The sequence below is a fragment of the Sciurus carolinensis genome, chromosome 3 (genome assembly GCF_902686445.1).
Source record: "Sciurus carolinensis chromosome 3, mSciCar1.2, whole genome shotgun sequence".
NCBI lineage: Eukaryota > Metazoa > Chordata > Mammalia > Rodentia > Sciuridae > Sciurus > Sciurus carolinensis.
The window spans coordinates 13544119-13557549 of NC_062215.1; the positions used below are offsets into that span (position 1 = coordinate 13544119).

Consider the following 13431-nt stretch of genomic DNA (forward strand, 5'->3'; position numbering starts at 1 on the left):
TCTTCCCCTCTCATCCCACTACAGATCCTCACACACTGCTGACAGGGGAAAGCGAAGCTGCAGGTTTTTCCCTATCTGTCGCAGGGGTATCAGGGAGGGAGAATGCTTGCTCAGAAAGAAGGTTTGGATTACTGAGCCACAGCTCACAAGAACTTTTGCAGGTAGGATTTCATCCTTGCTGAAGTTTTTCTTTGCACTGAGGATACTGAGGAAAAAGGGAGGGTAAGATGAAAGATAAGCCCCTCTTTAAAAATATGTTTGAGTGGGCCCGTCCAAGAAAAAAACAGAAATTTCTCAACTCACAAATAAGGGGCTTTACTGCATCGGGGAATTAGAAGCCTCCACAATCAGGTTCTTTGGAAACTAAGCACAGGCTGGCACGTCCCAGGCATGGGTTGCATTGGAATGTACCTTGTGGAAACTGGCAGCCCGGTTGTTACGCAATGGGAGGCGGAGGCCTGCCAGCCACCCTCAGTGTGCCCCCGGAGCTGTGCGGTTCTCTTAAGTCTTTCTCAAGTCAGCCAGTCCTGCCAGACAGATTCCACTGGCCTGGGGTATGTTGGGCACAGAAATCAGGCCTCACAATTTTATTGATGACACATCTATAGATACCTTGGGGGACTTTGTCCTCAGTAATCTTCATCAAATCTGAGGGAAGTTAAGCGTCTCTCTATTTCTTTTCTTTTTCTTTTTCTTAAAGGCTATGAACTTTTTAAAACTTTATTTATTTATTTGTGGAGCTGAGGATCGAACCCAGTGCCTCACACATGCTAGGCAAATGCTCTACCACTGAACCACAACCCTACAACCCTCTCTTTCTTTTTAATTAATTTTTGAAATTGAGGCAAAAATTATTTGGGATTTGGGGATTTTGTTCCTTTTTAAGTAATATTCGGTTGGATGTCTCTGCCACATTTTGTTTATCCATTCATCCCTCAGTGGACACACTTGGGCTACTTCCTTTTGGCTATTGTCAGTCATGCTTGCTGTGAACATGAATGTGCAAATAGTTGTCTGAGCCCCCACTTTCAATGCTTTGGGGTATATGTCCATTATTGGAATTGCTAGGTCATATGGTAATTGGGCTCCTACCCACACCCCCCCAAGAAAGAAGAGTATCGCAGGAGCCTGGTACTGCCCTAAGATCGGATTGCTTATTCTGTTTCCTTCTCCCTCAAGGTTTTGGTGGGAAAGAGTGACCTCTTCTTAGGTTGAAGTCACTGGTGTAAACCTCTATCACTCATACACCCCACCCCCACCCCCAACTCCAACGAAGGCACAGAGAAGATGGCAGAGTGAACTGAAGATCATGTCATGCAAGCAACTCTCTGCTCTTTCTATTCTTTGTTTTTCTTATTTCTCGTTTGAAGACCATAGTCTGGGTCTAGATTACACAGCTACTGTAGTTTAAATTCTGAAATCAATGATGCTTCACATGATCTGCATACAGGAATCGCCTGGTTGTTCACTGATGTTTGAATCTCACCTCTAGCCATTCTGATTTAATTGGTTTGTGGCCTGGCTTGGGCATGGGGATTTTTGAAGACCCCCTGGTTATATTTACCTGATGTGTATTTACCTGAGTTCCATAACACTCAGGTAAATGATCAAGCCACAAGATTTTCTCCCTCTCTTTCTGTTCTTTTGGTTATTTCTTTAGAACATATCTATAAATTTGAAAATTTTCAGGCTCAATTTTAAAGACTTTGAAATAGCTCTTTTGGTTGTTTTAATTTCTGTTTTTGTTTTTTTGCAGTACTGGGATGGCACCCAGTGCCTCGTGCATGCTAGGCAATCACTCTACCATTCAGATATACCCTCAATCCTGTTCTTTTGGTTCTTGTTCTAATTATCAAGGCTGCATGATATAATTTGAAACCAAGAACAAGGAAACCTGAGTCATGCTCTTGGGTATGTCATTAGCTAACAAGAAATGATGAATTACTTGACAGGATCTCAGTTTTTGTTTTTAACTGTGGCTTTAATGTTACAACACAGATCAGAAAGTCAGTTAGGACCATGAGATTAATGACATTTTTAAAGTGTCCCCTCCAGCTCTAATATGCTTGTGTGAATGAACAGGTGGAGATGATGGGGAATGAGGGAGGCTTGAAGATAGTCCATGGTATGAACGTCATCATGTTCTAGTGCCACTGAGCACCTGGATAAGAGGCTCCCCAAGGGTGCTACCTGGAAGTTTTTGATGCCCAGAAGCTGCCTGTAGGGCTGTTCTCTTCAGTAAATAAAAAGATATGAAATAAAGATCTTGGAGGATCTGTAGTCAATGTCACAACAGGGAGACGGTTGGAGAGTGTTGGGATTTCTTTAAGTGATGGGGAGGACACAGCAACAATTTGGTTCCACTAGGGCACAGGTCTTTTTTTCCAGGAATATTGTCACCACTGGGCCACTGTCCTCATGGTGCCCCAGGAACTGTTGAAACCAACATTTCTTCCAGGATTCTTTGAGACTTTATACTTACTTCTTTCCTCCACTGATCCTTTTCAAGGAGTGTGTGAATGGTTCAGGGTTTTGTTTTGGTTTTTTGAGTTTCTTCTCTCCAGATTAACAAGGCTAATGTGGTCGATTTGTTGTGCCAGGAGCTATGTTGGTGTAGAAAACCAGAGAATACAGACTTGCCCTGTGTGCAAAATTTTATTTCCATATTTTATTTCTTTTCCCTGGGAAAGAGAGAGGGAGGTGATCTCCTCTCAGCTCAGCCTCTGGATCTGGGAGCCCAAGCCAGCCCTGTAGCTTGGAGCTGTCAGGATGACGCAGAGCAGCGTGTGAATGTAGCCGGCTGCTGCAGCTGCTGCACTTGACTCTGGGCGGCCCGTTCCCAGGAACCCACAGGACACTAAGGACCGTGATGTAACCCAGATCTGCCAGATGTGGGAGCCAGCGTGAGTCATGCCCGGCGATTCATTAAGAAATGTTTTCTGGGTCATCTGGGCGCAAAGCATGGTCTGCCTCCCTTGCCATCCGGGCTTGGAGGCACCACCTCCACACACTAGGAATCCTCAGGTTCACTAACATCTGTCAAAAATTAGAGTTTGGTTCTCGGAGCTGACACGGTGCAGAGCCCAGGCGCTTGATGGTCTCTGGCTTGTAATTTGTTAAAGGCTTTCACCTCTTTTGGTAGCGGGGGGAAATCGGATAATAAAAACACATGTGTTAGGTTGCTGTGAGGTTTCCATACAACCTAGTGAGATCAGAAATGGGGTGGGAAATTGTGAGGAGGCAGAACCTCTCTGGCACTGTGCCAGTGAAATGCCAGGAATTGTCCTCTTTGTTAGATGTGTATAGATACCTCATGGGGACTAACAAGTGTTGTAAGCTGACATTTAAAATACTCCCTACCGGGTTGGTCTCAGTGGTGAACGCCTGTAATCCCAGCTACTCAGGAAGGTGAGGCAGGAGGATGGCAAGATCAAGGCCAGCCTGGGCAACTTAGCAAGACCCTAAGCGACTCAGTGAGACACTGTCTCAAAGTAGAAATAAAAAGGACTGGGATAAGTGCCCCTGTGTTCAATCCCTGTCTCCCTCTCATTCCCCACCCCACCTCCCGCCCCAGAACCTGCCCCTCCAAAAAAAAATTTAAAAAGTCAACTCCTTATTAACACATAACATACAGTCAGAAAAATGTGTGCATACATTACTGGGTAAATTTCACACCCAGGTAGCCGTAGTGGGTTGAATGATTCTCCCTCAAAAGAGATGGCCCCCAAAGTTGTGAATATTATCTTATTTGGAAGAAGGTGTTTGCAGACTTAATTCACTTTAGAACCTCAAGATGAGATTATCTAGATCGCCAGGAGTAGTCCCTAAATCTAATCCCAAATGTCCTTAAAAGAGCCAGAAGAAGAGAAGACATAGACGCACCGAGGAGAAGACGGTGTGAAGGACGAGGCGGGACTGGACTGACTCCTGAAGCCACCGGAAACTGGAAGAGGAGAGTAACGGATTGTCTCCTGGAGCCTTCGGAGGGAGTGTGATCCTGCTGACACCTTGACTTAGACTTTCAGAACTGTGAGAGGATAAATGTCTGTTGTGTAATTCCCCACCACTGTGGCCATTGGTATTTGCTATGGAAATTTATACACCCAGGTCAAGATACCGAATGTAACCAATACCTGGGAGACGCACCTCAAAACCATTCCTGATTTATACCAGCCCAGGATAACCAGTGGGGTGACTTCCCACCCCACAGGCAGGTTTTATGCCTTTTTTTTTTTTTTTTTTTTCCTCCCGGTGCTGGGGATTGAACCCAGGGCCTTGTGCTTGTGAGGCAGGCCAACTGAGCTACCGCCCCAGCCCAGGTTTCATGCCCTTTGAGTGTGATTGGATGGAAGCATTCAGTACCCGCCCAGGCTGTCGGACTTCTCTCCCTCAGCACTTAGTGAGATGTGTTATAGTACGGTGTGTTTGATCATCTTCTTGCTGTATACAATAGCTCCTCCTTATCTGTGGCTTCAGGTGTGTTTGATCATCTTCTTGCGCTATACAGTAACCCCTCCTTATGTGTGGTTTCAGTTACCCATAGTCAAGTGTTTTCTGAAAATATGACATGGAAAATTCCAGAAGTAAACAATTCGTAAGTTTTAAATAACTTTCATTAGAGTATTATTATTATAATTGTTCTCTTTTATTATTAGCTATTATGGTTATGCTCTTACCATGCCTCATTTATAAATTAAACTTTTATCATAAGTATGAATGTATATATAGAAAAAACATAGCATATATAGGATTTAGTACTGACCACAATTTCAAGCATCTGCCTGGGTTCTTGGAACAAATCCCTACAGATGAGGGTGGGGGCTGCTGAACTCCATGTCTTGGAAAAGCCCATTACAGGGCTGAGCAAGCAGAGCACACCAGTCTCTGGGAATCATAGTCTGGGCTGCTGATTGTGAATTTTAAATATTCTTAACCCATCACTGGAAAGATGAATGGCACAGCTGTTGTATCCTTCATCTCGAGTCTCAGAAATAAATTTGCATCTTTTAGGAGCTCCAGTTTTAATTCTCCTTTCCAGCTTTCAAGTTTTATGTTCTGTAACTTGGAAGGCACCCACATGATCTGTAACATTTCTAAATATCCTGCTTCGGTGAGTGTGGAAATAGTGCTGATGCATGGAGAACTAGATTAAAATCCAGGGTCCCCATCTGTCTAAAGAGAAACTGCTTCTGATTTGCCTGATGCCCCCAAACCTTCATGGAGTTGGAGGAAGATGGGTGTGGTGATCTCACCTGCAAGAATTGTTTTCCCTACAGACCTGAGGTGGGTGGATGGTGGTAGCAATCTAGCCTTCATTGTGAAAGATAAATCTTTGTTTTCCTAAAAAACAAAAGCAATGCACCTTCTTTGCAGATTGGGAAAATCTCAGGTCCCCCAGAAAATATCCACCAAGTTGACACCCTCAGTTAACATCATTGAATATATTCACATATACAATTCATATGCAACCTTTCTTCCTGTGCAAACATTTTATGTCTGCAGTTAACTATTCCTTGATGCCTATTATGTGCCATTCCCTGGGGATATAGCATGAATACAGGGGACACAACTGTCCCCTGCCTGGTACTGACCTCCCAAGGGGAGCTTACATATACAATAAGTATGGTACTAAAGTGAGATCTTAATGGCACATGCTTATTATCCACTACTTTCTTCCACTAAACAACACGTCACCTCTTTCCATTGCAACTGATAGTCTGACACAACTTCTATAGATTTATCAGTGAACAAAGTCAGAACTAAATCCCTAGTGGGGTGTTGTTTTGTTTTTGGGACCCAGGGTTGCTTTACCACTAAGCTATATCCCTGGCCCTTTTATTTTTTGGAGGCAGGGTCTCACTAAATTGCTGAGGGTCTCCCTAAGTTGCTGAGACTGCCTTTGAACTTGTGATCCTCCTGTCTCAGCCTGCCAAGTTGCTGGGATTACAGGCATGTGCCACCTACCACACGCGGCTTCTCTAATGGTTTTGCATGTTGGTGGTGACCAGCAAAGTCCAAGATGGTGACTGCTCTGTCAACCTGGGTTCCTGAGTGCCTATGAGAATCAGATTATACCTGTTTATTTGCAAGTAGTCACTTTGGCTGCTTTGACTGTGGAGGATGTACTAGACAGTTTTTTTTTTTTTTTTTTTTTTTGTTGTTGTTGTTGTTGTCGTAATGAAATAACTGAGGTGGCTAACTTTGTAAAGAAAATAGAATTCTCTAGCTCACAGATTTGGAGGTTCAAGGGTATGGTGCCTTCATCAGCTGAAGTCTGGGTAGGGCCCTTCCAGCTGTGTCACATCATGGTGGATGGTAATTGTGAGAGCCTGTGGGGGACCAAGTGATAGCATCTTGGTACAGGAGGCCACCAAAAACTCAGGGTCAAGCTCAGGCTTTTTTGAAACTCACTCTCAGTAGAACTCACTCCAAGTTATTAATACTCCCTTCCAAGGTCAGTGCCCCAGTGACCTCAGGATCTCCTACTGGGCTTCAACTCTTAAAAACCCCACCTCCCAACATAGCCACATTGGGGACCAACCCTTTAACACCTGGATCCTTAGAGGACAAACTACACCAAAACCCCATAGCAGAAACCTTGGGGTCATGGTTACCGAGCATTAAGTGGCCTGTCCTGTCTGATGGAGCTACCTGTGAAATATATAAAGTATCTTAAGGGTGGAAAACATTTAGCTAGCTCTATTGTGTCATCACACTGGTGTTAATAGAGAGGGGTTTTGTTTGTGTGTTTAAACCCAAGACATATCATCACATATCATTGGCATTTAAAAGGTACTATAGAGGGGAGGCAGAGCAAGATGGTGGTTGAGTAAGATTGTCCAGGTGATCTCTCCGCCACAGACACACTGAGCCAGGTGACTATTCACACAACCAACTACGTTCAGAAGAGCTAAGGAAATCGGGTGAGAGACCATAGTGCCCGCTTTTAGTACAACAAAACCAAAAAAAAAAAAAACTCATTGAAGAAGGTATGAAGGAGTCACCCATGTCTCTGGCTTGGGGAGGGAGAGAGATTAAGTCCAGGCCTTGAACTTGAGGTACATAGAAATGTCCTTGAGTGTGGGATGGTTTATCTGTATTTGACTGTCTTTTATTTGATTATTTCCTACTCCTTATGCTTACAGTTTTGGAAATGTTAAAATATAAATGAGTTTTTGGTGTTGCTGGGAATTGAATTCTGAGCAGCAAATGTTGCTGGAATTATAGAGAGCACTTCTGGAAGAGCGCCACATGTAGTACTTGTCCTTAGAGGAAAAAAATGCCAGGGAGCACAACTTGCTGGAAAAAGGAGCCAACTTTCAAAATATCACCCCTCTAACAAATGTGTGCGTGAGGGAGAGCTTCCCTTTCCCCATTATTTTTCGTCTTATTTCCTCCCACTATTTAAGTACAAATTCTTTTGTACAATAATTCCCCCTTGTAAATTATATGAAAAATATTTTTAGTCCTCTAGCTTCATTACCAAATATGCAGCTTTTAAACTGGTTCCAAGCGGCCTTTGAGTCCCTTGTGTGGCTGTCTTTGAGTTGAGTCATTTCAAGGTTATTGCTCGTCTTGGTGAAAACCACATTGCGTTGGGCCCATTTGTGATGAGTGTCACTCAGATCCCAAGTCCCAGTCTCCCAGGGTTGCTATGGAAGAGTTGAGTCAACATTCTGCTCCCGTTCAGATTGCGCTTGACTGGGAAGTGGAGGCACCCGCTGATTCACGCTGGCGGAGGCCTCCTGAGCACCACCATTCTAGAAAGAATGGGTTTGCGCGTCAGAGCTCTTCAGGATTTCAACCTCAGACACAAATGTAGTGATGCAAAAGACTATGATCACAGGAGGTTAGAGCATTATTTCTGTTTTGAATAGAGATAAGAAGGTTGAGGGTGGACTGGGATGTGGCTCAGTGGCAGAGCGCTCGCCTAGCATGCTCTAGGCCCTGGGTTCAATCCGCGGAACCACAAAAAAATCAAAGAGATGGTTTTAAACACAGAACAGTAGATTTTTAAATTCTAAAGTAATACACAACTATTCCAAATATATTAGAGTAAGAGGTCCTTTTTTGAGCTTTTTTAGTTTTGCCCCTCTCTGCCGAGTTTACCATAGTAAAAAATGTGCTGTTTATTTTTTCAGACCTTATTCTGTGCAATTACAAACATGACAGAAAGACTTATCTAGTTTTTTTGTATTTTTTAAAAATATATAAATGGTCACATTAAAACACCTTACTATAAACTCCCTTTTTAAAAACTTAATTTATAGCTGGACTTGGTAGTATGTGTCTGTGGTCCCAGCTGCTAGGGAGGTTGATGTAGGATTGCTTGAACCCAGGCGTTATGGGCCAGCTGGGCAAAAAAGCATGACCCTGACTTTAAACCAAACCAGACCAAATCATGCACTTGATTTAGAACAGAAGTCTCTGTGTGCAGGTATTCTTACATCTACTGTATTCTTTTTAGCAGCAGCTCATTAAATAGATGAATAAAACTTTATTCCCTTAATGATAGACATGCAAGTAAGTCGTTGCCTCCATAAACTCATCTTTGTTTCTTTATGTTTTTGTGCATTTGTGTGAATCTTTTCCCAGGTTGGATTCCTTATGTGGCATTGCTTGTCAAAATTAGGCATGTTCTTAATTTTGATAGACATTGCTGGCTCACCTTTCTTAAGGTATATCAGTTTACAGTTCTATCAACAGTGGGTGGTTACCTGTTTCTCCACATCTTTTCCAATGCCACCTTTTAGTCTTTTTAAATTTTGCCAACCTGTCGACTAGAAAAATCTCAGGGTTGATTTAATTTGCATGTCCCCGATTCCTAGTTGAGGTCAGGTATCTTGTGTTCATTAGGCATGTGTAAATTGTCTCCTAATTTCTCTTGCTCACTGTTTCCTTTGGGGTTGTTTATCTTTTTAACTGATTTTAGGAACTCTTTACATGTAACAGTATTAATCTTGGGTATTTTATCATAAATATTTTATCCTGGACTGTTGCTGTTGTGGTATGAAAGTGCATGTGTTTTATAGTGTCTTTTATAGTAGATGAATTTTAAGTTGTTTTATAGTCAATCTGTCAATTTTCATTTTTGTGTCTCCAGAATTTCATGTTTTTTTGTTTTGGTGCCAGGGATGAAACCCAGGTATGCTTAACCACTGAGTCACATCCCCAACCCCCTTTTTATTTTTTATTTATTAAAAAAAATTTTTTTTTAGTTGTTGATGAACCTTTGTTTTATTATTTATATGTGGTGTTGAGAATGAAACCCAGTGCCTCACACATGCTAGGCGAGCACTCTACTCCAGCTCTTATTTCTTTATTTAGAGACAGGGTCTTGCTAAATTGCTTAGGGCCTCACTAAGTTCCTGAGGCTGGTTTTGAACTTGTGATCCTCCTGCCGCCCCCCCCCCCCCCAGCTGCTGGGATCACAGGTATATGCCACTACGTCCAGCTCATGTTTTGTTTCAAAATTCCTTCCACATCCTAAGACAATAAAGATATTTTCCTCTATTTTTTCACATAGTGACTTTAGATTCTGACTCTAAATAAGATATAATTCCCAAGTTTTTCCATTTATCCCAGGCCTTTATTTTTTAATGTCTTTCAGTAAAACTTTATTCCTCTCTTCATATAGGCCTGGCACATTTTTTGTAAATGTATTTGTAGGCATTTTGTGCTTTTGGTTGCTACTGTGGATGGGATCTTTTCCAGAAAAGTCTGATGATTTGCCCAGATTCATTCAGCAAACAAATGGACAATATATTTTTTGCTGATGTTTTACTGTCACACTAATCTGAATACCAGCGGTCCCTAAGCAGCCCACCCTGTGTGTTGTGGTCAGAGGCAGGTGGTGGGTAGTTGGTGCTGGGCTGGCGATGATGGAGGCAGCGGGTAGGGGAGCAGGACCTTGGCTTTGTGTGTCTGCTGACCTGAGCCTTGTCCATGGCTCCCCTTGATTCTGTTTAATAGCAGATATTTCCAGCAAGGAAGCAGCGTTGTTCAGTAAAGGGAACTGTGATCTTACTAAGGAATGTTGAGTGGGTTCATCTCCCAATCTGAGTGTGTTTCTTTCCATTTCCTTTTATCTCCTTCTCTTCTGCCATTGGTTGTCAGTAGAGTTGCTAGATAAAATACAGGATGCACAGTGAAATCTGAATTTAAGATGTCCCACTTGAGACTTAGTTGTCCTAAAACATTATTCAATGTTGATCTGAATTCATATGTAACTGGGTGCCCTATGTATTTGTTAAATCCTAATCTTAGACACAAGAACCCTACCCTCTAGGAACTTACTTTTTGGAATGGAGAAAGTCTACTGGGAAAACCTTATTGTTGCCTGCGGAGTTTTCCAACCAGATCCCAGGCTCTCCTCATAAAGGTGAACCCTCTCCCACATGGCCTGATCCCTGCCAGGCTCATTTCCCACAGTTAGCAGCCAAGGCCACTTCATCCTCCTGCCTTTTTATGTCATCTTTACTCTTTTAAATTGTGATTTAAAAAAAAAAAAGCAACATCAATTTACCCTCTTAACAATTGTTTTTTTGTTTGTTTGTTTTGTAGTCCTGGACTGAACCCAGGGCCTCATGCAGGGACTAAGAATGTAGCTCAATGGCAGAATGCTTGCTTTGCATTGCATGAGACCGTGGGTTCAATTTCTAGCACTGGGGTGTCGGGGGAAGAGGAGGGAAATCTTGGCACATGCTATAGCATGGATGAACCTTGAGAACATTATGCTCAGTAATGGCATACATAAATAAGTCAATCGCCACAAGACAAATAGAGTATAATTTCACTTAGGTGAGGTATCTGAAGTAATCAAAAGTAGAATGGTGGCCTTCAGGGACTGAGAACACAGGGAAACATGGCGAGATGGCCTTGGTTGATGATTGTGGTCAGCAGAATGAAAAAGCTGATGTATAACATTGTACCTATGGTTAACAGCAGTATAGTATATATTTTAAAATGGCTGGACTGGGGGCATAGTTCAGTGTGGAACCTCAGTGCTGGGGATTGAACCCTGGCCTCCATAGTTTTGAATAAATGCTTATATGCTGTTTATCCACTCAGCAATCTAGACCTATCTATTTTCTCCCCACTAATGTGTGAGAGAGTTACCGATGGTTTAATTTTCTTTTGCTATTCCTCAATTCTCCAGCCCTTCCTAATAGTTAATAATTTTAAATTATTATCTTAGTTCTTGGTGACGTTTGTTACTCTGAGTAATACATTTCTGGTTTTTTTCTTTCTATCTATCTTTTTTTTCTTTCAATTTTAGGGAATATTCTCTTTCCATTCCAAGCCTTTTGTTTCCTTCCATTGTTCTTCCTTGTTTACTTTTACTTTGATGTCGTCAAGGTTCTGGATAAACAAACATGACATGTCTGTACAATGGGATGTTATTTGGCAATAAAAACTATGAAGTGCTGATACAAGCCCCGACGTGGATGAACCTTGAAAACTTCATGCCAAGTGAGAGAAGCCAGACAGGACAGGTGGCACACGGTTTTGCTCCTGTGTACCATGCAGGAGAGCTAAACCCACTGACTTGCTGGAGAAGCGGGAGGATGGAGACAAACTGCTTGGGGCTACTGGATTTCTTTTTGGGACGATGAACTCATTTTTAAATTAGATAGCATTGGTTGTGTAACCTTGAGACTATCCTGAAAACCACTGAATCTTACACTTTGTGAGGGTGAATTTTGTTGGCATCAGATTTGCTATTTTGCTGCTGCCATTATTCTCCCTCCCCCACACCACTTTACAACCCAGATGGTGAGCCCGAGAACTTCTTCACCAGCCATTGGTCCGTTGTTATTAGCCCATGAAATTCCACTGCTTAAGAATAGCTCCCCCTTCATTTTCTCTCTCTCTTCTCCTCTTTCATGCTCTCTCCTCCTGGCTTTCACTCTCTCTCTTGCGCACGCTCTCTCTCTCTTTCTCTCATTTTCTCTCTCTCACCCTGCAGGGAGACACTCTGCCTGACCACTTAATAAAATCTCTTATGTGAGTTCCTGCGTCTGGGGTGGTATCCAGGTGCTTTCAAATTTTATGGACTGTAAATTACACCTCAATTTTTAAAACAGATTCTTGACAATAACATTTTGTTCTCTAATCCTAATATCTTTAGACAGTTTATAAAAGTTGGACACTGGTTAAGGCCCACTGATGTGATTCCTGCCAGTTGAACAATGTCACTCAGGTCTAGGTGCTCAGTTCTTCTTGCCTTCTCTGTAGAATCAATGTCAAGGTCCACAGATCTTCCAAAGACCAATATTTCAAGCAGCAACTTTGAAATGAATCTTTTTTCCTTATGTACCATCAACCAAAGCTGCTGTTCCTTTCTTTCTTTTTTCCCATATGGACAAAACAGCAACATAACAAAACCATAACACGTTTTCTTCACCTAGATGACATTATCCCCTTCTACTTCACCTGTCTCAGTCTGTCATCGTCTTGTTCCAACCCTCCAGCCACAGTCCTCTCTCCTTTGCTGCCTTAACTCAACATTTTCTTTCTTCCTTCCTCATTTTTGTTCTTTGTAGTCTTTTGAATTTGTAAACTGTTTTGCAAATTCTGCATTAAGAATGTAGTAAGGCAGAAGTAAGATTTCTGCATCTTAGCATGCCTAGAATGATCTTCATTTTCGTTTTCCACTTTGCCATCTGTACCATCGGTGCCTCAGTTTCCCCATCTGAGTTATTAGTGAGGATTAAGTGAGTTATGGTGGGCCATACTCTTAGCTTCTGGTACATCTTAAATTTACATGGGAAACTTCAACCGTCCATGTTGCAAGTTGAGGCACATTAGATGGACCACAGTGTTCCACACTCTGAAAACATCACGTGGATTAACAGTAAATAAGACGAAAGTCAGTGTGATGATGTTAATAATCCTTTTACCTGAGTTGTGCTGCAGGTTTATGAACAATTCCTTAGCACTCTTTTCTGCTTTCATAAATCATAATCAGTGACTATGTGCTTTTTTAGGAGAGAAGGTCACTAGGCTGTTCTAAGCCCTCTAGATTTTAAGTAGAGCAGTCATTTCCAGGAAAGGGATTTAAATTATAATGCAAATTCAGTTTAGATATGTGGAAGTATTTGGGAGAGTAACCATACAAGCTGCTTAAAGAGAAGTTGGGGATTCAGGATAGTGAAGATTGGAGGAAGAGGCTGGCCCAAGTACAAAAGCAGAAAAGCCTGAAAGCCTCAGTCTCATCGATGGACAGCAGCCTCCGGGCCAGTCAGAAAGCCGTGTCTGCTGTGGTGTTGGAGCGCGGCTTCCTGGCCTCATCTTGGCCTCTTCTCATCAAGGAAACAACCCTGCGCTAGTGAGAGGACCTGGCTCCGAGTCTTCTTGGTCTAGTGTTGGACTCCGGGCAGGCCGACTGGGAAGTTTGAGGAAGGTGAGTACCATGGGGCAGTTAAGCAA

At 42.4% G+C, this 13431-nt stretch overlaps 1 protein-coding gene across 2 annotated transcripts in view; it reads left to right on the forward strand.

Moving 5' to 3' along the window:
• The window catches only part of Pitpnc1 (phosphatidylinositol transfer protein cytoplasmic 1), a 246357-nt gene that overhangs the window by 78315 nt on the left and 154611 nt on the right, over positions 1–13431 (forward strand). The window lies entirely within an intron of this gene.